Source organism: Nelumbo nucifera, chromosome 7 (genome assembly GCF_055504915.1).
Source record: "Nelumbo nucifera cultivar China Antique chromosome 7, China Antique-T2T, whole genome shotgun sequence".
NCBI lineage: Eukaryota > Viridiplantae > Streptophyta > Magnoliopsida > Proteales > Nelumbonaceae > Nelumbo > Nelumbo nucifera.
This window is the reverse complement of record NC_142655.1, coordinates 35,526,431-35,552,238: the sequence shown is the minus strand read 5'-3', so window position 1 is coordinate 35,552,238 and position 25,808 is coordinate 35,526,431. Positions and strand designations below refer to the sequence as shown.

Sequence of the window (25,808 nt, the reverse complement as noted above, 5' to 3'; positions counted from 1 at the left end):
CATCTGTGACTGAAAGGCATCTACATGATCATTTGGGTCGAACGACCCGTCATACTTATCAAGAGGGGGGAGCTTGAAATCCTTGGGCATCGGGACTGCTAGGAGTTCGGAAGACAGGGGGGACAGAACTGAGAGGAGGGTAGCTTTGGCTTCGGCCGAGCCTACCTCTTCTTTGCCCATGAGCTCGGGCAAATCGCGGGTGACAGATCAGCGAGCTCGGCGGCGGCATCTTTGCTTCTTGATGGGCTCGGCGTTCGTGCTGCTCACCTCCATGCTGTCCAGAATGGTTTGCGCAGTGAGTGGACCGGTCTGCTGGTGGTGGCTATGGACAGAGGGGTCCTGCTTGGAGTCTATTGCCAGGATCTCGAACCGGTTTTCAAGGATCGGGGTTCCGAACTTCAACTGTCGCGGTGACATAGATCTGCCGAGCCGGGGTCCTCCCGACCTGTCCGCCCGCGGCGAGATCGGGATAGCCGGTCTCTCCCGTCTGCCGTGGGGGGAGGCCTGATTTTTTGGGAGATTTTGGGGGCCTCTCCTCGGCCGGAGTGCTCGCTCTAGCGGCGAGATTTGGCTTGCTGCAAGGCTAAGCGCTGAGGCAAAAGCTGAGGCTGCTGAAGCTAAGGTTGGGGCAGCTGGGGGAACTGCTGCTGAAACTGATACTGGGAGACCTTGTGCAGTACATGCTGTTGATAGAGTTGAAGTTGTTGGAACTGTTGCATTTGAGCCTACATGGCCCTCATGCACTGCACCAGGTCCTCCAGCTGGTTCGGACTGGCCGCTGGGGGCACGACCGAAGGTTCGGTGAACGTCGTTTCGACTGTAGCAGGGAGTGGGGCGATGACAGGTGCCATTGTGAGAGGCACGTTCAAGCTGGGGATTCTGTCCGCTGAGAGTTATCCATTTCCGTGCTTCGTCCGACGTTGCTAGAAGAAGTCATGAGCGTTGGGTTGTTTCAAAGAAGAAGAAGGAACTGATAGAGTTTGGAGGAAAAGGCTTTTTGAAGCGTTTCCCACAGACGGCACCAAATGATGTAGCACAATCCAGCCACTCCTAGCTGGCGCTCGCGTGGCTCCTGAGATGTACCTGAAACGAGAAGAAGGACTCCCGGGGGGTTTCCCGGCGGAAACACTCCAATGCTTAAGTTAGTACTGTGTGCAAGAAGCTAGAAGAGAGTGAACACTAAGAGTGTAGGTTGTGCTAGCTATTCCAGATACCTTGTTCCTTGAGGATAAGCTCCTTATAGCTGAATTCCGTTGCTCCAGGCCCTCTGACTTCTGACAGGGCAAGTATAACTGCCACTATCAGTATGCCACAGCTGTTACAAGTAGGGCTGAGGTGGCATGCGCGAGGCCGTCGTGCAGGGTACGTGTCTGTCAAGTGTGGGACGCCTTTCTAAAGGTGGCAGGCGCGGCGAGGGGACATGCCTACAATTCGTAGGTTTGTCGGGTACGGCGGTCGGACAGGAAGCCCTCCTATGGTATACCGAGCTGTTCTCCTGCGAATTTCCCTGAGCTGGGCTGTCCTTTGAGTGTCGAGCTGCCTGCAGCCGGTTGTGCCGAGCTAGCCGACCCAAGGTCTTTGTGCCTCGGGGCGTCCGAAGAAGAATCGGTGCGTTCTTGCTTGGGAGTGGCCCAAGGTCCATTGGGAGGAGCTCGGGTTTCAAAAGGGGTCAGGGTGCCCCAAACTCGGGACCCCCCGAAGTGCCTTAACCCCTGGGAGGAGGTGCGGGCGAGGCGGCTTTCGACGAGTAGTTTACTTGCCGAGTTGTCGTGCTGAACTCGGTGGGACCTCTACACCGAGTTGTGCTTACGTCCGTTGTTCTGGCATACTGAGTCACTATTTGAGCTAGGTCACACCTACGTGTACCTGAGCTACGAGGTCGGTCCAAATCTCCCTCCATCAACAATTATTGTTGGACTTTGGAGAGTGGAGTGAATGATAGCTAACAACTTTATAGTAAAGAGATCAATAAGAGATTACAGCAAATTTGGATTTTAGCAGCAGTTTTAAAAGTGACTAAAAGTTGGCTGCCGCTATAAACCAAATCTATTGCCACTAAGAAGTAAAATGATAAGTAAGTGCGAATCGGTAATCTCCCCTCTGTTCTCTTAGTAGTCGACCTCTTACCACTGTGACAACTGGTCGGCACCCAATGACGATGCTGGCGTTAAATAGGTAATCTCCTTTCTTTCACTCTCTTTATTCTCTTTGTCTCTTTTGCTCTCTCTCTCAACTCAATCTCAACCTCTGAAACCTTCCCAAATAGGGTTTCAATAGCTTGTTGGCTCGAACATTGAGTTCTCTCCCTGCCCTCTCTCTCGTGCGTGCACTCTCTCTGACGGCATCCAACAACGACATTGGAGTCAATAGGTAATCTCTCTCTCTCTTTCTCTCTCTCTCTCTATATATATATATTCTACTGTCGATAACCGGTTGAGTTTCTCTCAGCTTTCCATCGGACAGCACCAACCGGCGATGTCAACGCTAGCAGTTGATTCTGTCTCTTCACCGCAGCATTGGACCAACATCTCAAAGGATACCAGGTAGGTTCTACCTCATCTTGTCTTTGTTTCCAAGCAGATCCAACCCATGGAATTATGGCTATTGTCATAGCCCATGCCTGAATGGGATTAATATAAAGTTTAGGGTTTATTCATTCATATTTGAGTTTTATATTTTCATTTTATCATTTTCTAGAAAAAGGTTTGGATATGATATTCTCTTAGTCATTTTAGGAGTCTTATAGGATTATTCCGATTGACTTGATTACATTTTAATTGCCAATTATATAAAATTAAAATGAAAAACCTTATAGTTCCAGTATTGGCTGCAATTTCCCTGAATCTCCATGAGGTCATGTAAAATTCTGGTATTTGTTATAGATATTAGAATCCTTCTCCAGAGCTGAAGTTTTATACAAATTGCAAACTATTATAGCAGTTGTGCCATCTTACTGTTTGAATTAGGCCCATGCCAAATGGTTCCACTGCAAACTTTTAGAAATCACTGAAATGCCTGAATACCATGAATTATATGGTTGGAGTTCATTCTGAGTTTTGCTACAGAGTTCAGACACTCCTTTAGACAAGACCATATCGTAATTACACTAATTGGTCCCTTTTATGTAAGTTTATGGGCCCAAACCATTCTCTCTCTCTCTCTCTGATGCCCACATGGCCACATGGCACTTGACTTGCCTAGGAGGATCCTAACAAGTATTTAGGTGGTGGGTGACAATGAACAGTTGCTTTGAACAAGTCTCATCCAGTGAACATGCGGGCATGAAAATCGACCCGCCTAGGAGGACCCTAGCAAGTAGCAACTGCGTTGAGATCTAGGCAGTCGGTGGCTATTAGGAAATTTGCTTTATTCTTAAGCTTCCTTAATAAAAAAACATATTGATGATGAGTTTGTTTACCGGGGGATTGTTCTTGGTTGAGAGAGCACCAAGGTTCAAAATAGTACAACACATGTATCAGTTCATGTAATATAATCAGGAACATTTTTTATGTTTAAACAAAAATATTAGGTTTACATTATGGTGGTTACATGGGCATTATTTTTTTTTTCTTCTAATCCCAAACTGTACTCCAGAAAATTACAAGGGAGGCTGGAAGAAAGTAACGCATTTACGAAATCCCATGAAAGTAGGCATTGGGACAAGAGAAGGTCGAGTAAGCTGCAAATGGAGAACTTTAAAGGGTTGCAACAGGAAAATCTTATTCCTCCTATTTTTATATGGCAATTTATATTCTAATAGACATTTTCCAAAAGAACCGGATTGTATCAATTGTGGACATCCATTTATGTTAGTTCAGGGTATTAACATTTTTGCTTTTTTGAGTATGAGTGGCTCCATGTTCTCTGCTTGTGTTCCATGGAAGTGAGAACCCATTAGAGACTGGATCCTAAAGCTTGATCATGGCAGTTATTGTTTTCACCTGTTATTGGTTAAGCAGATATTGTTGGATTTTTTAGAATTAAAAGGTGAAGTTGGTTCTCCTAAATCTGGCACTGGCATTCTCATAAGGTGGGGGTTGTTGTTCTATCAGATTGTCTAAGAGATTATTGACCAGGTTTGCTTGATAGCTGGACCTAACATAAAATTGTGCTTGGCTTGAGCTCTTTTTGTTCACATGCATGATGTCTAGTACATGGGTATTACAACAAACTGCTTTTTTCTCTTTTTGAAAATCTGAGCCCTTGGAAGCTAGCAAGACCTCTGTTGTTGATGTGTCATGGGATTTCTCATTATCTTTCTCTCTAGATTTATAAGATCTCTTCCTCATAGATGAAAAGGGGGGTCTAGATTATAAAATTTTCATTTTCTTTTTGTTATTTATGGACAATGATATGGTTTTTACTCAATGACATGGTGGCTGATAATCTCAATGATAGATGTATTAAAGTGGTGTTATGTATTTTATGAACTTTGTACTTTGTATGGCATATAGTTTATAATTATATTAATATAATCCAAATAATTATATTATTTGGATTAGTTAATGAGGGTAAAAGCTCTCTCTCTCTCTCTCTCTATCTCTGTCTCTTACGGAGGAAATGTCATGAGGAGGTGGGTATGTTTGGGATCCTAATAACATGCCAAAATCCTGATCTCACATGAAAAGATGGTCCAACATGTCTTGTGTTAATTGATACACAATCTACAAGATGGGTGGGCAAGAAGAAACCCTCCCCCCTAGTCCATACCCTCTTTCATAGGTAAAGCATACAGACAGAGACATTGAAGCCAAACTATACATATGATTGGTCCCATCTTGGGTCCCACATGGTCCTCCATTGTAAAAGACCTTATAGGATGATCCTGACCATTAAAATATGACCCACCTTTCAATTCCATGAGATATATCACCTTGATTAAGGCATCAGAATGTGGGGTTGTACTAAAAGCTAGGGATATGATATAGGACTTGTTCCGATCCATTTTCTGACTTGAGTCAAATCATTTATTTATTTATTTATTTCGTTAGTTTTATAAGCAGATGTAGAAAATTCAAAAATTAATTAAGGATTTAAATTAAAGGTCTATATAGTAACTGATCTAGACACTTGAAACACAGAGGGATCCCTCAATTCCACTGCATCTTGATTATCATATTCTCTCACAATCGAATCAAGTCTATTCCCATTTGTAATTGTAGATTTGTTCTCCACTATTTTCCACTGCCTCTAACAGAGAGAGAGAGAGAATGCAAATCTAAGTGGTAGTTTCGTCTTAAGATTTAAAGAGTTTAATAGTTTTTAATTTCATCAATCTTTGTACTGCTGTCTACATGCCTATATTCCAAGCACTAAATGCATGCTTCTATGCTAGATATATAGATATACAATGCACGAGCTGTGAGCAAGATAGATATACAATGCCCTACCTGCCATGGGTAGTGCTTTAATGGAGGCAATTCATGATGAGGCAGTGAGCAGAGAAGAAATTTTTGTTACTTCTAAGCTATGGGGATCTGATCACCATGACCCCATTTCCGGACTCAAGCAAACTCTCAAGTAAGGAACAATATATATGTCTTTTTTTTTCAGTGTTCACATGCATTAAGTCAATTATACTAGTCCTTAATTTGACCCAATACATAATTAATTGCACCAATCCAAATATATACCAGCTAGCTCTTGCACAGAGAGAAGTGAAGAGGGAGGAAGGTTGTGTGGTCCTTCAATTTTTTGTGTTTTGTTAGGGATGGAATGTGTGGACCTGTACCTGATACACTGATCAGCCAAACTAAAGGTGTGGGCAGATTATGCTGTACCTAATGAAGATGACTTTGAAGAGTTGGACATGGAGTCTACTTGGGTAGGGATGGAGAGGTGTTTGGATATGGGGCTTTGCAGGTTCATTGGGGTAAGCAATTTCTCTTGCCTGAAGATCCAACGACTAATGGAACACGCTTCTTCATTCCTGCAGTGAATCGGGTGCCTACTACATTTTATATATTACTAGATTGGGATTGGACCTATTTATCATGCATGAATCATGATTGTTGGAACATGAAGTCAGAAACAATTTAATTATCAGATGTGTTGATAATGATTTAGACCCAACATCCATTTTACCAAAAACCATGGTGGTTCTGCCTGAATCTCCACCCACTCCGGTGGGACCCAGTAGATAGAAGATCCCTGAAAAGTGGTATTTTGGTTAAAATTTGATGTGTAATGTGACACCAGTAGTTAGGAAATAGAAAGATAGTTCTATTTAGGTTCTTTCTTTTCTTTTGGTGCTGTAAGCAGGCAACAGAAAGTTGGTTAGCTTCTCTAAATGATAGATTTGAGAATTCTTTAGTCAAAATGGAAAGAAATCCATATGGCTACAGGGAATGCTCAAATGTCTAACAATCAAACCAAACGATAAAGGGGTGGGGTTATTATAATTGTAGACGAATCCTGAGGCGTGCTATTGGGGGTATGTCATCAACATTCCCTACAGAACTCATAGCTGGGGTTTTGAAGGAAATTCATTCACTTAGGCTAGCTTGCATCTTCTTGCTAAGATGATATATAATGGGATAGTTACCTATTCGGGTAATAGGATATTTTAGAAAAATTGAACTTTGAAAATCCTGTAGTTAAGAATATAGGAAAATAGATGCAGTTCAATTGCTGGAATGAACAGAATTGAATGGCATTTCAGGAGGACAAGAGGATTTTCACCATGAAGTTAAGGTATCAGTATCCCATGAATAAAAGCATCAACTTGGAAGAAGCTTCAGTTAAATTACAATTGTGGAAAGTATCATATTGAGTACTAAAAAAATTTTATCAGTTTTGAGTCCTTACTGATAATAAGAGTTGTGGTGGTTGGCCATACTTACAAGATAGCTTTGATTGTAAAAGGTTCCAATTTTTTGTTTTTCACAAATTTGCATGTTCACATTTTCTTTTCATGTGTGCATGCACAACAGGGACATCTACACACCTACAGGTTCTATGACGTGTGGACCTTCGTCCTACAGGATGCAACTTTCAAGAATGAGGAATGCCAGGAGAATGCTGGTAGGGTGAAAATAGTGGCATGTGACTCAAAGTTGCTCTCACAATAAGACTATCCCTTCTAAAGGAAATTTGAGACCCATTCAGAGAAGTGATTTGGGGGTAGCCCAACTTGCAGAGACCCTTGCAGGAAATTTGAGATTATATAAGAAGAAGCCGTGTTCCCTTGAGAAGAACAATTATCATTTATGAGATCCAGTAATTGTACTAAAAGAAAAAATTCTCTTGTGTTTCACTTTTACTTGTGTATGGAATTGTTGTGGACCCTTTTGGAGAAATTAGTGGAAAATAATATACTTTGTATTTAATTTTAATTTGGATGAACAGAGAAAATAATATATTTTGTATTTAATTTTAATTTGGATGAATAGATGAATCAAATTGCATGTTTGTTTAATAATTGAAATTTGCAATAAATAACAATCAAATTGCAGGTTATTTATAACAAATTTCAGACTATTTTGGTAGCTGTAAAAAAAATTATAAGCCTTTAGTGGCACTCGGAGTACCCCTTTTAAGGTAAAACTGACGTTTGCAAATTCACCATTAGCGGCAGTAAAAAAACTGCCACTAATGTATCAATTTGTAGCGGCAGTTTTTTGCACTTTTACCGGCAGCCGCCAAAACTGCCGCTAAAACTTTTAGCGATAATAGTTTTAGCGGCAGTTTGGCGACTGCCAGTAAAGTTTTAGTGGCAGTTTTTGGGACTTTTAGTGAGAGATGAAGGAGATTGAAGGGCTTGACTCAGATTATTTGTCTTTATGTGTGACTCTTGCTCTTAGAAGTTAAATCCTAAAAAAGAAAATAATCTAGAAGAATAGATTAACTAAAGACAACAAATTAAAGGAAAACAAAGGAGACTATAATTTACGAGAGTAGATGGTCAGATGAGGGGGCCTATAATTTCTTTGGTTGAAGGTTAGATTTTGTGCACTCGTTTTTTTTTTCTTCAGATTTTTACTTATTTATTTTGAAATTAAATCTATATTATATATAAAAGTGTAAATGCAATGTTGATTTTTTGGACTAAAATTACCCTCTATTTCTTTGTTTGAGAAAGGGTATAAAAGTTATTTTATTATAACTTTAATGCTAGTTTTAATGGCTACTAAAATGCTTATATTTGTGTATTTAATCCATCTATAATTTTAAGGGTTGAAAATGTCACTTCAATTATTAATTTCCAATTCATTTAATCCCCTCTCATTAAGTCTTATACTTAAAGTATTAAATCCCATTTTTTCTTATTAAATCTTATATTTAAGTTATTTTTCACTAATAAATGCGACTAATTAGATCTATGTCAATATTTCTAACAATACAAACCCATATATTTTAAAACTGACTCAAACAAAAAAATTTTTTATTGAAGTGCTATCTAAGCAATTCAACCATCTAAATCAAGTTGATCAACCTATGAAGTCAAAGTTAGGTAATAAAATTTTTAAAATAGAAACAAATATAGAAAATTACAAAAAAAATTAAAAAGTAGAAACATTTAAGATATTTTTATTAATCAAATTAAAAAATAGGTGTAATAGACAATAACTATTTTTATTTATAATAAAAATAAAATACATGATTTAGAACTAACAAAAAAATGAAATATAAAAATTAATATTGAATAGTTCAACTTTTGGGTTAAATGTTTTAACCTTTAATGTCATAAATAAATAATAAAAATTAATAAAATATAAAACACAAAAATAAAAAAATACATAAAATTTGCAAAAACAAAATGAAGGCACATGTATAATATCATATATTTATCATATTAAATAAAAGGTAAGTGTGATATATCAAAATTATTTTTACACACAAGAAATTGTAGAAAAAATTGAACACATCTATAATTATATATTTACACTATTAAAAATATGAACAAAATTGCAAAACTCTCTTTTAATTAAAATAATCATTTTTGTATTTAGTCTCTATTTAATTGTAAGGTTTAAATAGTAAATTGAACTTCTAATTTTCACTTCATTCAATTATTTTTTGATAAAATTTTCACCGCATTCAATTCACTCTATTTAAATCTTACATTTTTTTTTGATAAATGAACAAAAAAAAAAAGATGCACAAAAAAGATAAAACACTACAAAAAGAATAGTCTAGCCAGTCCGATTATCACATATTTGGATGAGGTGTTTATACAGTTAGATTTAAATTTTGCAATTTGCATCCAATTAATAATAAAAAAACAAAAATATAAAAATGAAAAATAAATAATACATAAAATTTATAAAAAAATTGGATATATTATTATTATCATTATCATCATCTGGAATTGCCACATGCAAAGCACGTGCACATTTACTAGTATTAAGAAATGTGCATATAACACGAATGGCCAAATGCACCATGTACCGAATTTTTTACATGTCTAACATGTAATAATATGAATGGAAATGCACCCAAGGTTTAAAATATTGATATAGGCCGATACACCCTACCACCGTTTGGCCCATATCGAAGCTTGTTCTCTCCCTTTTTTTTTCTTTGAAACTTGTTCAGAGGGGTCGGTTTAAGACTAATCTACCCCCTGAACCAGGTCAGTCCCCGATACGATCCCTGTAACGTAAGGACATATCATTAAGCCACCGATACAATTTGAACCTTGAATGCACCCTGACCAACCCATATTTGCTACGACACTGCCGTAGCCATATACTTAAACAACTAAATTAAAGCCTTTAATTTATTGCCATGGCTACAGCTAGAATTAGATGAATTGACTTGTTGGTGGGGCAACTGCTAAGGCCATGCCATGGCTACAGCTAGAATTAGATGAATTGACTTCTTGGTGGGACAACTGCTAAGGCCATAATTTTTTAGTTTTAGCTCTGCGCTAGGACAGCGTCGTAGTAAAAGTTAGTGAACTCCACCCCAGCGTTCATTAAAGATCAGTGTAGGAGATCCCGTCTGAAAGGGAACATAGATTTTTTTACTCACTTTCTCTACCCTCACCCTACCCACAGCGTCTCTGCGTGGCTGCAATTCAAAGCGGGTAGAGTACGGTACATTGAATTTCCATGCAAGTACTCAGACGGAACATTCCGTGTCTTCACATTCCACAATTGTGAGCCTTGATGGGATTGTCATAGTTGGAACGATCGAGAGAATTTGAGAACGTCGCGTATTGAAGTTGTCCATTTAAGCTGAAATGGTTTGATCTACTACTTTAATATCCCGGCCGCCTGATATTTTTAGTAGGAGATGTTATTGTGGTCAGCATAAGATCTTGGACCTCTTGGTCATCGTCAAGTAAGATACTGGTGATGATAAGAAAGGTTCTTTATAAAGACAACTGTGTGGAAGTTTTATGTATTCTATAAGAAGTCAAAGGCGAAGCCGGATGGAAATTTCTCAAGACTTAACGTGCAAGAAAGAAATGTGGGTTTGACCATTCTGCAGGTCCACCGTCCACCATCCACCGGGGCGAGTAATTGTCAAAACAGGAATATCAATTAACTTGCATTTAAATATTTAATGGGACTAAACAAAACGCTGCATACCCCAAGTAACAGAGGAAAGATGGCAAGGTTCGTCGTGGCTATCGGTGACAGTGCAGCGAATGGTGGAGACGTGGTTCAGGCCTCCGGAGGCTTGTTCTTGCTATGTGTGGTTGTGGTTTCCCTTTCGGTGATTTCTATGGTGATATTCGCTTGTGGTGATAAAGAGCCTAGACGCGGCCGCCGCCGTAAACATGGTGGTGGTGGTGGTGGAGACGGATGCTGTTGTGGCGGAGATGGTGGTGGAGACGGAGGTGGAGACGGAGGTGGAGGTGGAGGTGGAGGCTGTGGCGGAGGCGGAGGCGGTTAACCATGGTGCATTATGCTCATTGCAAGTGTAAGATGGCCTTCTGTACTCATCGCAAGGGCGTGGGCCTTACATTATTTTAATAAGGTGTCGTTGTGTCATTATAGAGGTGTTCCCGTTGGGATTTCTCTGTTTTTCTTTTAATATTCTACCATAGTCCTGGTGATAGTGAACCACATATACTTACAACTGGATAGTCAAATTTTTTATTTTATATTCATCTATTTTTTTTATTTTTAAATATCAAAAATTGAATTTGGAGACTAAAGCCTCAAACCTTACCGTTAAAACTAATATGCACATGTGAGATGGGAAGGCATTTGGAGTGGGATGTAGTTGAATTTCATTGGAAGTGTACCACGTCCCACAACAAATATTGTGCAAGAAATTTAGGTTCTCTCAAAATCCCAAAAATGAACGCCCCCTAAACCAATGTTCCTTGTTAAATTGGTCTTACATGGAAATTACTTGTATATAATTTGCATTATGGAAGTTTATCAAACGACAACGTTGAATCATTGTAGTAGTTTAAGACCGTTTGATTGAAACCTTTAAAACCCACATTTATGGGTTTATATAAAGCCTTGTTTATGTCTTTGAAATCAAATGTATTCCATCAATCCCCTTGTTCAAATAAGTTCCAATCAAATGCTTATCCATCCATAAGAAGGATTTCATCATAAGCTCCTTCGGTTAATAATGTTGAAACAAGATGAGGAAAGTAAACTTCTAAAGACATAACAAATAAGATGTTAAATAGTTATGCCCTTATCTCCAATTAGATTGATGTACTTATTGACATTTATTGTAAATGAATAAAGTGCAAAATTGATTCATTTTATTATGGTGTGTTTTCTGTGTAATACCCTTAAATTGGACACATATGAGACTTGTATTATTTTAGAATCTCCACAGCCGATGGATAAACCTGAGGATGTATATCCTGCCAAGACTAACACTAAAGTGCTGCCAAGAAGGTTGGGGTGGCTTGTCTCAGCTGCCAGGGTAAGACTCAAAGCACATGTAGTGTGGGTTTGATTGAAACTCTGAACCGGACCAAATTCCAGTATTTCTCTAGACCTTTGTGATAGATGGGCAAAACTGGAATGTTACACCTGACCCCTAGACTCGATTATGGTACTACACTAGGTGTTAGATTGGGCCGTCTTTGATATGCCAATCAATGAGATCCTTAGCAGGGGTAAAAACTTGGGTATGTTGGGGCAGTCTGAGAATTCACCTGAGTGGGTGATCATAGTGACAGGATCAACCCCTTTGTCGGATAAAGTGAATGATCGGGGAATGCACTCTCTCTGATGGAAACCTGAACTGTTGGCAGTTGATTTCGAACTTGTTGAAATTTATTTTGCAAAATATAGTTATATAGAGATATACTTATATATTTTGGTTTTCACAAAGTGTTTGCAAAAATGTTTTAATTCCCAAAATCCATGTGAGTAGAGAGTGCAACAATGTACTTTGTGGCGAAGGAAGATGTCCTATCTTGTCGGGAAGTGTTTGATCATTATGGGCTGAGAGGTTAAGTGTAAGACCATTTAGGATTATACCTAATGGGTTAATCTCACATAAGTTCATAGGCCTTGGGCCTTCATAAGATGGTTGGACCCAAGGACCATTTAGTGTAAATGTTGGGCCTGGTAAGAGCCCATACTGATGGACTCAGGGGTTCACTACCTTTAGTAGTGAATTCCACCAGGCCTTGTAACAGAGGTTGGATTGAACCCATATGACTTTTATGGATATCAATGCTAGGGTCCCACACCATACAAAGAGAGCCAAACTAGGCAACATATAAAGGGAAAGTGAGCTATATGACTTAATGAGCCTAAAGCCCATTTCGAATTGGGCTTAAGTGACTTAATTAAATGGGGTGAATTTGGTTTATAAGCTGATTAGGATCAGTAAGTGGTCTTATCCACTTAAGAGTCCCGATCCAAATATCAGATTTGGATCAAGAAACTCCTTCCTAATTGGATTAGGAAGCTGATCCAAAGAAGGCTATAAATAGGGGGCGAATTCACTAGTTTCATATATTCAAAATATCTGCAGAATTCTCCTCCAGTTCTTTCCACCTCTACCTAGTTTGATTTCTACTTCTGATCTGATCAAGAATAGTTTTGATATTGTTTCTTGTTAGAAGAAACAATCTTAAGTCATGCTCACCAGCCCCTTGCGTGATTCTTGTTGAAGAATTAGGGTTCTTGCTGAAGAACCACCCTGTTGATTATGCCTCACCATAAGCTGTGTCATCTTCAGTGGAGGCGAGTTTTCACCTCTTTGGGTGTGAATACCTACGTTGGGATTTATTGTTATTCTGTATCAGGTATATCCCTTCTTCCTCCGTATGGTTTTAGATCTGGTCCAGTTCTGTTTTAAGAATGAACCTTGAAAATGCAATTTTCTAAATTATGGTAATCCGATTCCTGGATGGAAGAGAGAAAATTTTTGAAATTTTGCCCAACCACCATGCATTTTTTGGCCATCCATATGATGGGCCTCCCATCCCTTTAGTGGTATTAGAGTCAGGTTTAATTCTTGAACCAAATCAGACCTGATTTGAACCTACGCAAATGGGCAGAATCGGTTCTACCCGATTTGCACAGTTTGTAGTGTTTTTGGGAATTGATTCCCAGTTTTTGGGCGTATGGTCTGAAAATTAATTTTTTCTTATCTGCAGTAATTATAGAATTGTTCTATATTTATTTCTTGATTTATGGGCTGTTTGCATGGTGGAAATCGAATTATTTATTGGCGCCAAGAATTTGTGCACCTTACTGTATTGTTCTATTCATTTTGGTATGTAAATCATCTTTTTATTTTTAGACGAATTGTATAGGATTTATATTGATGTAAATTAACAGAGAAAATTGGTGTGTTGCTTCTTGGAGCTCCAAGAAATAAGATTGGAACCAAGGTAAATTGCATAACCTCCGGTAGAGCGTCAGTCATCAGGACAACTGGCCTAGTTAGCATTAGTGTAAGCAACCAATTGTCGTGATGAGGAACCCTGAAAGTGAAGCTTGTGAGTGATAATGCCCTTGAGATAGCAAAGTATTCACATGACAGCTGTCCATTGTTCATTATTTTCGTACTAATTATGAGGGGTATTTATGCCTTCATGGAAGGCAAAAGGATTATTGCAAGAATTATCAAAAAAACCAAAAGCATACTTTGCTTTCCGACATTGTAGAGCACTATGTCCAAATTTATTACAAATCTGACAGGTAACATTATTTTTACCTCCACATCGTCCAGAAAATTGTTGTGATTGGTTTTGAAAGGATTGGTGATTATATTATGGAGAACCATGTCCATGCCCCTTGCCTCTGTTGTTGTTGAAATTTGGGGAGAACTGTTGCGGGGACTTCTGAGAATTACCTTTCTTAGGAGGAACGACTGCCTGATTTGCAGTTCAAGGGTCAGAAGCAAGAGCTAAGTCTTCAAGCGAGCTCTCATGGTTTAAAAGGGCTCCCATAATATTTATGATACCAAGATCTGCTACATCTGGTCGATTAGTTAGTACTGTAACCACAGGCTCATATTCACTCCCTAAGCTAGATAAAATATGAAGGGATGAGAGATCCATGATAAGGATGGCCGAACCCTGCAGGAAGGTTGGGAGAAATTTCAAAAATTTCTCTCTTCCATCGGAGAATCGCATTCCTTATTTTAGAAAACTGCATTTTTAAGAATCAATCTTGAACCAAAATTAGACTAGATTTGAAACCAAAAAGAGAGGAGAGGGATATACCTAATAAGAAGTAGCATTAACTCCCAATGAAGGTATTCATGCCCAAGGAGAATACCAAAACCTGCTTCCACTGAAGATGACATAGTGTGTGATGAAGCAGAATCAGTAGGATGGCTCTTCAGCAAGAACCAAGATTCTTCAGCAAGAATCGAGCAGGGGCTGGTGATCACGTCTTCAAATTGTTTCTTTAGCAAAGAAACAATATCAAGAGCCTTTCTTGATCAATTCCTCAAGAGGAGATCGAATTGGGTAGGGATGGCAAGAGTAGAAGAGAATTTTGCAGGTTTTTATGTGTTAAAACTAAGGAATTTGCCCCCTATTTATAGCCTTCTCAGGATCAATCTCCTAATCTAATTAGGAGAGAGTTTCTTAATCCAAATCTAATATTTGGATCTGGACTCTTGAATGGATAAGACTTATCTTATCCTTTCAGCTAATCCTAATCAGATTATAAATCCGATCTTGCCTCCTTTTAATTAACTAATTTAAGCCTAGTTCGAATTGGGCTTTAGGCCCATTAAGATTATGTGCTCACTTACCCCTTAACCTGCTGCCCAGTTGGCTCTCTTTATATGGCGTGAGACCCAAATATTGATCTACACATCAGCCACATGGGTTCAGCCCAACCTTTGTTACAAGGCCTGGCCGAATTCACTATAAGAGACAGTGAACCCTTGAGTCCATCACCATGGGCTCTTAATGGGCCCAACATTTACACAAAATTGTCTTTGGGTCCAACTACCTTATGAAAACCCAACGATTGCGGGCAAATGCAAGATTAGCCCATTAGGTATTACCCTCAATGGTCTTACACTTAACCTCTCAGCCCATAATGATCAAACACTATCCAACAAGAGATGACCTCTCCCTTGGCTGCAACGAACAGTGTTACACTCTCTGCTCACATGGATCTTGGGAATTAAAACCTTTTGCAAACATTTTGAAACCAATATATATATGTATATCTCTATATAAATATATTTTGCAAAAACAAATCTCAACATTTGAAATCAACTGCCAGCAGTTTAGGTTTCCATCAGAGAGAGTGCATTACCCGATCATTCACTTTGTCTGACAAAGGGGCTGATCCTATCACTATGATCATCCACTCAGGTGAATTCACAGACTGTCCCAACATACCCAGGTTTTGACCCCCTCTAAGGATATTACTGATTGGCATATAAAAGACAACCCAATCCGACACCTAATGCAATACCAGTTTTGCCCATCTGTCTCCAAGGTACAGGGCAATACTGGAATTTGGTCAAGTTTAAGGTTTCAAGAAAACCTACACTACATGTACCTCAGGTCTCACTCTGGCAGCTGAGACAAGTCACCCCAACTAACTTGGTGGCACATCAGTGTCAGCTTTGGCGGGATAAATCTCCCCATATCTATCCAACGGTTGTGAAGATTCTAAACTAACACGAGTCTCATAAGTGCATAGTTTAAGGGTATTACATAGAAACACACCATAACGACATGAATCAATTATGTACTTTTATTCATTTACAATAAATGTCAAAAGATACATCAATTTGATTGGAGCTAAGGGCATAACTGTCTAACAAAATATAAAGTACCAATTCTAACTTGAAAATTGGTTCAGATACTGTAGAAAGACTATCAACAACGAATTTAGCTTGTTGTATATATGTAGAAATAGAGAGAGATCCTTTTTTAAGATTTTGCAGTTGTCTTCGTAACTGTAGAACCCTAGAATGAGAGTGGGTGGAATAACTATGGGCAAGAGAAGTCCATACCTCTAATGATGTCAATAGACCTACCACTTGTGGCATAACTCCTTCAGTGAGAGAGGAAATCAGCCAACTTAACACAAGTTGATCTATGTCCGTCCATTTTTCAAATTCTAGGTTTACAATCATCCCTGTATCGTCTAGATTGGGCATAACTTTAGGCGGTGGTTTCTTCTTCCCTTCTACAAGCTCAAAAAAATGGTGGTGTCAAAGGATGGGAAGGAACTAAGCACGCTACAGTAGGTAATTATCACTAAAGAGTTTGATAGGAAGATAATGGGTAACATTCTGGATTGAAGGGAGTGCACTGCTCGTTGTTGAGCTAGTGTTGGAGGCTGTTGGGCTCCTACCATGTGTAGCTATCTCTGTCGACATAGCTCTGATACCAAGTTAAATCAGCAAGTGAAGAATAAAGAATAACAATAATAGTGATAGATAAGGGATTAAACTGAAAGAATAATTTGGCTAACCTTGAATAATTAGGGCCGAATACCACTCTATTTATAGTTACAGAGATTGAATTACATTGGAATTTTATCTAGGATAATTCTTATCTTGAGATAGGATTAGAGTTATTCTGGTTTGATCTAGTTAGTTATCTACAAGAGCCCTAATGGATTCAGTTTTACTCGTTGGGCTTGGAGACTTATGTAGTCGTGCATCGGCCATCTATGGGCCCATGGACATCTACATTATTACTCTTTCTCTCCTATTCCCTTTTATTTTCTTTTCTTCTTATTTCTTCCCACAAATATTTCAAACATATTTTTCTTTTATTCTGTGAATTATTCTAGGCTGATTACAGAATTGTCACAAGAGTCTTATTACAAGATCTTATACAAAGTGTTGTTAAAGTCTTACTTTGTTGATCTTGGTAGTCAAAGGAATCTGGGGAAGGCAGAAATCTGTTGTGTGTTTGCTTTTTGTTTTTCCTTGAAAAATTTAACAGTGTAATAATTGTGTTAGAGTGATAAACTTTGTTTTTGTTAGTGGTTGTACATTTAAATACAGAAAAACATAGATTGTAGGCAGTCCTTTCCCATATAAAACTATGATTCTCGGGATTTTTGAAATAAAAGAAAAATCATCAATTGATTTTGGAATATTAGCATGTTGTCAACTAAGGAATAAATTTCAAAAACCAATGTGAAACAGTAAAAATGTAGGAAAATCATTGTTTGATTTGTTCAGCGCATAACATGACCTGAATTGATCTATTAGCACTCACTAAAAGCATTCCATCTTATCTCATATACATAGTTTCAGAGCAATCAATATGTTTAGGGAGAGAGAGAGAGACTCAAATGATTCCGTTTGATCAACTTCATGTCTTTTTACAAGTTTTGTGTGTTGATGAATAAGAATGTTAAGTCAATTGAAAACAATTGTGTTATGTGCTAATGGACCCCACATCTATCTCTTGTACATGTTCTATGTGTTGGTGGGTATTGATGGGGATACATCCATTTTGTATAAGTTATATGTGTTGGTAGTGGAGCTCAGACATTTGCATATTTATATATATTCTTGTCATATCTTTAACTGTTTTTTAAACATATAAACCTTAGATGTTTGTTAAATACCTTGTTTTAGTATTGCCTATATAATTTAATGTATAATTTGATGCATATCATACACAATCTAACTTTTATATTTGTTTTCCTTATATTTTCAGGTTTAACGAATACAAGAGTGATAGAAGGCATTGTTGAAGATATTGAACATCAATATTTTACAATTTTTTTGTGACTCATTATTATATGTAATAAGAAATTTGTACTTTTTTATAATATTAATGTATGGAAATCATGTTAAGATGTATCTTTGTTTTTAATTAATATGTTAGCTTTTTGTGGTAGATATATCCGCCGCTTTAGGCAAAATGATAAATCTATAGCGGCGGATATATAAAATGGTGACAATTAGATAACCTTTTAGCAATGGGTACATGCACTGCAAATAACAAATTTTCCACTGTTATTGATGACTTATAACGATAGTTCTTTTATACGCCACTATAAGCTATAACGACGGTACATACAATGGCAGAAAGGAATTTGCCGCCAATTTGCCACTAAAGATTTATAGTGGCAGAAAAATCTGCCACTATATACTGATTTTGTTGTAGTGTCAAGCCCCTCGAGCTTGGTTTTCTAGACTCAGTAGCAAATTACATGATCTTGGCTTTAGGATATCATAGTGTGATCCATTTCTTTTTATCTATCACAAAGCTAATGTTTCTCTCTATATTTTATTAAGTGTTGATGATATAATTGTTACTTGTTCTTCTACTTCTCATGTCTCTTAGCTTATTTTGGATTTGTCTCGATGTTTTTCTCTTAAGGATTAGGTTCTCTTCATTACTTTCTAAGTGTAGGCACATCGAGACAAGTCTGGGTTGTTTCTTTCTCAATGATGCTACATTCTTGATCTTTTGCAGAACTCCAATCTTGCAACTTCTAAGCCATTATCCACTCCCATAGCACCTATATCCAGATTATTGAAATTTCAAGGAGATTCTCTATCTAATGCCACTCAATATCGCAACATTATCAGTGCTTTGCAATATGTTACCTTGACTCGGCCAGATGTTGTGTTTGCAATAAACAAGGTGTGCTAGTTTCTTCAAAATCCTACTGATGATCACTAGGTGTGGTTGCTGATAATTCTCTTGGTTCTCTAGTGGCATACTCTAATGGTGACTGGATCGGTTGTCCTGATGACCGTCTGTTCTACTGGTGGTTATGGTATTTTTCTTGGGTTTCATTTGATTTCCTAGAGTGCTAAGAAACAATCCACCATTTCTCGTTCCAGCACTGAAGCTAAGCTTCATTCCTTTGTTAATACTACAATTCAGTTGTTATGGCCTCAGTCTCTCTTACGCAATTTGGGGGTACATCAACCCTTTGCACCTGTTATCAATTATAACAATATTGGTGCTATGTATCTCATTTCACATCTAGTGTTTTATGCTCATACCAAGAACATTGAAGTCGATTTTCATTTTTTGCGAGACCAAATTCTTCACAAAAATCTGGTGGTGAAGTAAATCTCTACTGATGATCAACTTGCTGATCTGTTTACAAAACCTCTCTTCAACCCAATTTGACTTCCTATGGTCCAAGCTTCATGTGCTTCCAGCCCAGTTTCACTTGAGGGGGCATAGTAAAGAAGGCTATGGGATGGGTTGTGTGAAAAAGGAAAGTAGGGGTGGCCATGAGCCGAGCTCTTCACGATCTATTCAAGCTCGGTTCAGCTCTGTTTCAACCGAGCTTGAGCCCAATTTACAGGCTCGTTTATTAATCGAGCCGAGCTTGAGTCCAATTTACAGGTTCGTTTATTAATCGAGCCGAGCTCGAGCCTAATAAAGCTTGGCTCGTAAGTCTTGCGAGCCAAGCTCGAATAGCTTCATAATAATAATAATAATAATAATAATAATAATAATAATAATAATAATAACAATAATAATAATAATAATAATAATAATAGTAATAATAATAATAACAATAATTATAAATAATAATATGTATATAATAAAAATATTATTTATATAACATTTTTATTTTTATATATCATAATAACTAATTATTACAATTCTTGTTTTTTTTAAATATTAAATAAAAATATATTTATATATAAATTTTTTATTTTTATAAAACATTTTTCTCAAGTAGAGATTGAGCCGAGCCGAGCTCGAGCTTACGAGATTTTGACTCAAGATGAGCTCAAACTCGAGCTCATGCCTCGTATTGCCTTGGCGAGCTGTGCTTGAATAGCTAGCTATTCGGCTCAGTTCGGCTCGAATTCACCCCTAAAGGAAAAGCCCAATGATGATAACTCTCGTGGAGTAGAAATTTCTAATGAAAGCTCTCTCCCAAGTTTGGAAACAATTGGAATAGGAAAGAGTTTATTTAAGAAACAATATAAATAGACAACTACCTTTTTTTCTCTTTCTTTCCATTATCATTATTTTACTGTTTTGTATATATTGTGACCAAATATCTCTATAGTCTACATATACAAGAAATACAAGTTCTTTGCGTCATTCCTTCTCACTCTCATAGAGTGTTATTTAGTTTTCATTTAGTTCTTCAACTGTAATTATCACAACTCAATTGTAGCTCGGTTTACTCTCAACTATATATGAACTCCTTTTTGTTCAGCAACTCGGAGTTTCTGCAAATCTTTTGTATTGCTTCAATGCGGCTTAAAGTTTTTGTGGGATTTCTGAAATGCAATATGCTATGTGAAAAACCAGCATTGCTGGACCATTTCCCATTATCATTTTGTTGTCTCTTATCTTGCTTTCTTCTTCTTCTGCAACAATTCCATCTCATCTCTTTCCGTTGAAATCTCCATGATCTCAACCTCGCCGAGAACTATTTAGTGGAGATGCAATCTGATGTTGTTCGATTCAAGGTAGTTCTTGAACTGAGGTCGTAGTCAGATAGTCTTGCCAAGTAGGTGGAGCCAAGGTGGAAGGATAAAGCCATGTTCCAAGATCTACAAGCAAGAAAGCGATCAGAGGCCCAAGGAGTTTTCCCTGGATAGATACTCCGTCACTCATGTTAGTCAAAGAAGGTGGGTGGTCGGGCCGAGCAGTTAGGGAACGATGCTGATCCGAGCAGAGTAACGGTATGAAAGTCAAAAGTTGGATCCCTTACTTTGAGCGGGAGGTACATTTTTATAGCCAGTGATTTGTGTCCTGATCGGATGAGGCTTCCGTGATTGTCAGGATAAGGTTGACCGCTAAGGTCTTCAGGATAAGATATAATCCCCAATGAAGTTGTTTCCATCCACTCTCCTGTCTTGGTCACACTTATCCACATGACGTGGTGCCGACGAGGTCGGAGAGATAAGGTAGGCTACGGAGGTGACACGGTACTAACGTGACCGAGGAGATAAGGTAGGCCATAAAGGTGATGCAGTGCTGATGTAACCGAGGTGATTGGACGGTTACAAGGGTGACACGTGACATACAGAGCCAGTTCAACCATAGCCCAAACACATTCTTTCTTAGGAAACGAACAACCATCCGGGTGATCCATCAAGATTTGCGAATTGATTTCATTAGTGTGGTCTTGTGGTCGAACAGACGTGAAGAACAAAATGGGCTCTATTAACCTGTAAAGGTGAAAGAGGACTTCCTAACCAAGACTTGGGTCACATACAATAACATGGGAGCGTTTACAGGACATTTTCGATAAAAAAAAAGAAAGAAGCTAAAATTGGATTTTAAAAAGGTTACATGCAATCAAATGGGGCATTTTCTAAGTTTTGGGTTTTAAGGAATTTTACAAAAGTATATATATAAGTCCATTTCCTTACCTTTCCCTTCTTTTCCCTGCTTTTTTTCCTTCGAACAAAAAACATAGCGTCATAGCCTAAGTTTTTTATATAAGAGTTTTATATTGATCGTAGACATCGTTGACCTTACTCAATCAAGTGGGGCATTTGTTTATTAAACGACAGCTAGCGTTGAATCATGCATCCTGGTGAATAGTTTAAGACCGTTTGATTGAGACCTTTAAAGCCCCACATTTATGGTTTTATACAAAGCTTTGTTTACATCCTTGAAATCAAATGTATCCATCAATCCCCTTGTTCAAATAAGTTCCAATCAAACGCTTATCCATCCATAAGCAGGATGTGTCATCATGAGTTCATTCAGTTAATAACGTTGAAACAGGATGAGGAAAGTAAACTTCTAGAGATATAACGATCAAGAAACTTGTCAAACAAGCAATTCATAGAGCGAATAAGTCAACAGTGAGAGGATTTCTAATTTAAATTTAATGCTAATAAACCCATACAGGTCCCAAGCCACGGACACGGAGGAATAAAGATGGTGAGGTTCATTGAGGCTATCAGTGCAGGAACAGCAGATGGCGAGGACATGGTTCAGGCTTCCGGAGGCCTGTTCTTGCTGGGCACAGTTGTTGCATCCCTGTCGGTGATTTCTATGGTGATCTTTGCCTGTGGTGGTAGTGGTAGAAGTCGTGGTGGTAAGGATGGTGATGGTGGCGGAGGCTGTGGTGGCGGAGGCTGTGGCGGAGGCTGTGGCGGAGGCTAAGGCTAGCTGAGGCTGTTGATCAGCACAACTTCATGAACGTACAGTACTGCAGTAGCTGTCTGTTTTGAGTAGGGATTGTGTTTGTTGAATAAAGTAGCTATTATGAGAGTTCAGCAGATGTGAACTACATATTTTGAGGATTATGTGTGGTCTTCCATACATACTGTTGTACCTAGTTGTTTTACATGTTAACATTTTTTATTTTTGTTCAGAAATGATACTCTCTGCTATAGGATTGAGTTTTATTTTCTTTTCTTTCTTATTTCTGATGCTATTGAAACAGACTTAATTGATTAATTAACATGAGTAATACAAGAGAGATCGAAGATCTCCATACTTAAAAGTTTCAATACCTTTAAGTAGTAGATGTAGTAGATGTGTTTCCATCTCCACTAAACAATCTCCCCCTATCTAGACTTTATGGTTGTGGTAGTGTTGGATTTTAATCTCATTAGAGATAAAATTCAATGGGTTTGATTGGTCAATTACATGAGAAATTACACCTGTATACTTGTTGTGGAAAATAGCTTCTCTTAAAAAATCAGTTTTGAACTTGTCCTACATTAGAAAATTACAAGTTTTGTTTTGAGTATTTTAATAGGAGAGTATGGAGGCTTGTTACCGTGCAACGGATGCGCGTATGTGTAGCGCAATGAGGCGCTTTAGAGGCACACTTTGCTCGCACGATTCGATCGGGTGTGATCAAGAGACGCAATTCAAAGTTAACAGTCATTAATTGTTAAGTACCTTTTAAACAGTCACAATGTTTGAAATTGTGACTGTTCAAGGTGCCTTTCTCTGAACCAGCACCTACCTTTTTCTTCATAACACTTCAGAAACTATTCAAGGAGTATGAATAAGATTTTTCACACACAATTTCGAAATTCACTTTCTCTCTTTCTCTTAGTCCGATCTGCTACTGTCTCACTGAAGGTTTATTCGGAGACTCTTCAACTTTACTGGTTGCAGATTCTCGCCCATGGCTCTGTTGTATCCTAGAAACGGATTTGCTTGTAACCCAATAGAAAACTCAGTGAAATTGAGTGGGGGCAAATAATGTTTTAAAAGACAGTGCCTTCAGACACACCTCAGAGCTTTTCTTCCAAGTTTCAGTGACCTCATTTCTCCAACAGGTAGTATAAGTTCCCTACATCAGTTTGAACCACACAAGTTGCAACTCTCTTTTCATGCTGAAATTCTGCATCAAAGAAGATTTTGATATCCCTCGAACAGTCAGTTGTTTCGAACCAACCATAAGGACCATAGAACATGAGCATGCATCTGCAACACTGTAACTTCAGTCAACACCATACAAAATCACAAATTAACTATAGTCAACATTCCAACATCATTCCCAATGAACAGAATGTCATTTACATACAAAATCATAAATGTAACCTTATCTCCCACTATCTTTCTATAAGCATAGGGTTCATACGGGTTCTACTCAAAATCAAATTGTTTGACTGCTGAGTCAAATCAGATGTTCCAACTTCAGGAAGTTTGCTTCAACCCATAAATGGATCTATTTAGCTTAGACACCATGTGTTCCTAACCCATAGCAACAAAGCCTTGCGGTTGTTGCATATAGATATCTTCAGTAAGATTTCCATTCAGGAACACAGTTTTGACATCCATTTTCTAGATTTCATAGTCATAGTGTGCAACTATATCTAACAGAATCTTTATGGATTTGAGCATGGCCACTAGTGGAAAGGTCTCCTCATAGTCGACTCCTTTCTGAGTGTACCCTTTCGCTATATGTCGAGCTTTATAGGTATCAACCTTTCAATTAGGGCCCTTCTTCCTCTTGCAAATACACTTGAAACCGATTGCTTTCACCCCAGTGTGTGGTAGGGCTGTTCACGGGTCGGGTTGGGTCGGTTTATTAGAGTTTTTCCAACCGACCCGACCTGGTCGGTTTACCTAGAAATGAAACCGAAACTGACCCAGTACTAAGTAAAACCGACCTGGTCGGTTTGAATCGGTTTGGGTCGGTTTGGTGAATGATTCTCTCGGTGTGAACGGTAAAGGATTCAAGTTTAACAAAGCAAAGGCTGGATGCCTGAAAATTAAAAATGATTTTATGGATTAAAACTAATATTTTATATATCAGAAATTTTATATATAATATGTATATTTCTGAAATAAAGCTGAAATATATATCCACAAATATATATCTGAAATATATATTAAAACTGAAATATATCAGATATATATATATATATATATATATTATATATATATATATAATATCTGAAATATATTTTATATATATAATATATCTAAGCCGGTTCAAGTATGAAAACCGAAACCGACCGATATTGAAGAAGAACTGACCAACTCGGGTTGGATTGGACTGGTTTTGTCGGTTTGGGTCTTGTTACGAACAACCCTAGTGTATGGGTCTATGAGAGTCCAGAATCTATTGGTTTTCATTTAGTCCATCTCAACTTTCATGGCATTTACCCACTTTAGGGAGTCTATGTCCAACATAACTTTTGTATAATTCATGAGATCTTCCTCAGTGTTTGTAGCTTCCATCAAGTAACTTTCTTCATCATAGTTGTAACGAATTGGAGGTCTAGAAACCCAAGTAGATATTTTAAGTTGGATATTATTATCTAGAATCTGTCGGTTATCTTCCACTACTCTTGAGCTCTCTTCATCAAAAACAACTTCCTGATGATGGTTGTTCAGAATGTAGTCCTCCTCCAAGAAGTAGGCATTTTGACCAAAAACACTTTTTGTTCTCGTGGGTCATAAAAGTGATACCTTACGGAGCCATCGGGGTAGCTTACAAATAGGTAGCGCCTAGTTTTGGATTCCAGTTTGTCCACAATTGTCTTTTGGATTCCAGTTTTCAAGTGTTTTACACTTGGTTTCTTGCTGGTCCATAGCTCATAAGGAGTCTTAGGAACTGACTTGGTTGGAACCCAGTTCAGCATGCAAATTGCAGTCTCCAATGCATGCCCCTAAAAGAATATGGGTAACTCTAAATGGACGAGGAGTGATTGGACCATATCTAATAGAGTTCAATTTCTTCTCTCTAACACATTATTTAATTGTAGTGTAGTAGGAGGAGATAGTTGTGATATAATCCCATTGTCCTTTAAGTAGTCTTTGAATTCGTCGAAGAGATATTCACCTCCTCTATCCAATCAAAGGGTTTTGATTTGTCTTCCCAACTGTTTCTCGACTTTTTGTCTAAACTCCTTGAAATTTTCAAAAGATTCAAACTAATGTCTCATTAGGTCCACGTAACCATTCGGGAATAATTATCGATAAAAGTTATGAAATAAGAGTGTTGGTTCCGTGTCCTAACGTTCATAGGACCACATTCATTACTATGTATAAGGTTAAG

General features: G+C 38.0%; 1 long non-coding RNA gene across 6 annotated transcripts; it reads left to right on the top strand.

Moving 5' to 3' along the window:
* The first annotated feature begins 2,025 nt into the window (after window positions 1-2,025).
* LOC104598333 (uncharacterized) lies at window positions 2,026-7,420 on the top strand. Of its 6 annotated transcripts, none has more exons than XR_016078288.1 (4): window positions 2,026-2,175; window positions 2,267-2,370; window positions 2,449-2,543; window positions 5,336-7,420. It is a non-coding gene; the product is annotated as an uncharacterized LOC104598333 (long non-coding RNA). The 6 variants fall into 6 exon arrangements; XR_016078289.1 differs by lacking the exon at window positions 2,026-2,175 and having other exon boundaries at window positions 2,204-2,370; window positions 5,336-5,520; window positions 5,637-7,420; XR_002022715.2 differs by lacking the exon at window positions 2,026-2,175 and having other exon boundaries at window positions 2,204-2,370; window positions 5,336-5,872; window positions 6,933-7,420.
* The last annotated feature ends 18,388 nt before the right edge of the window (window positions 7,421-25,808 follow it).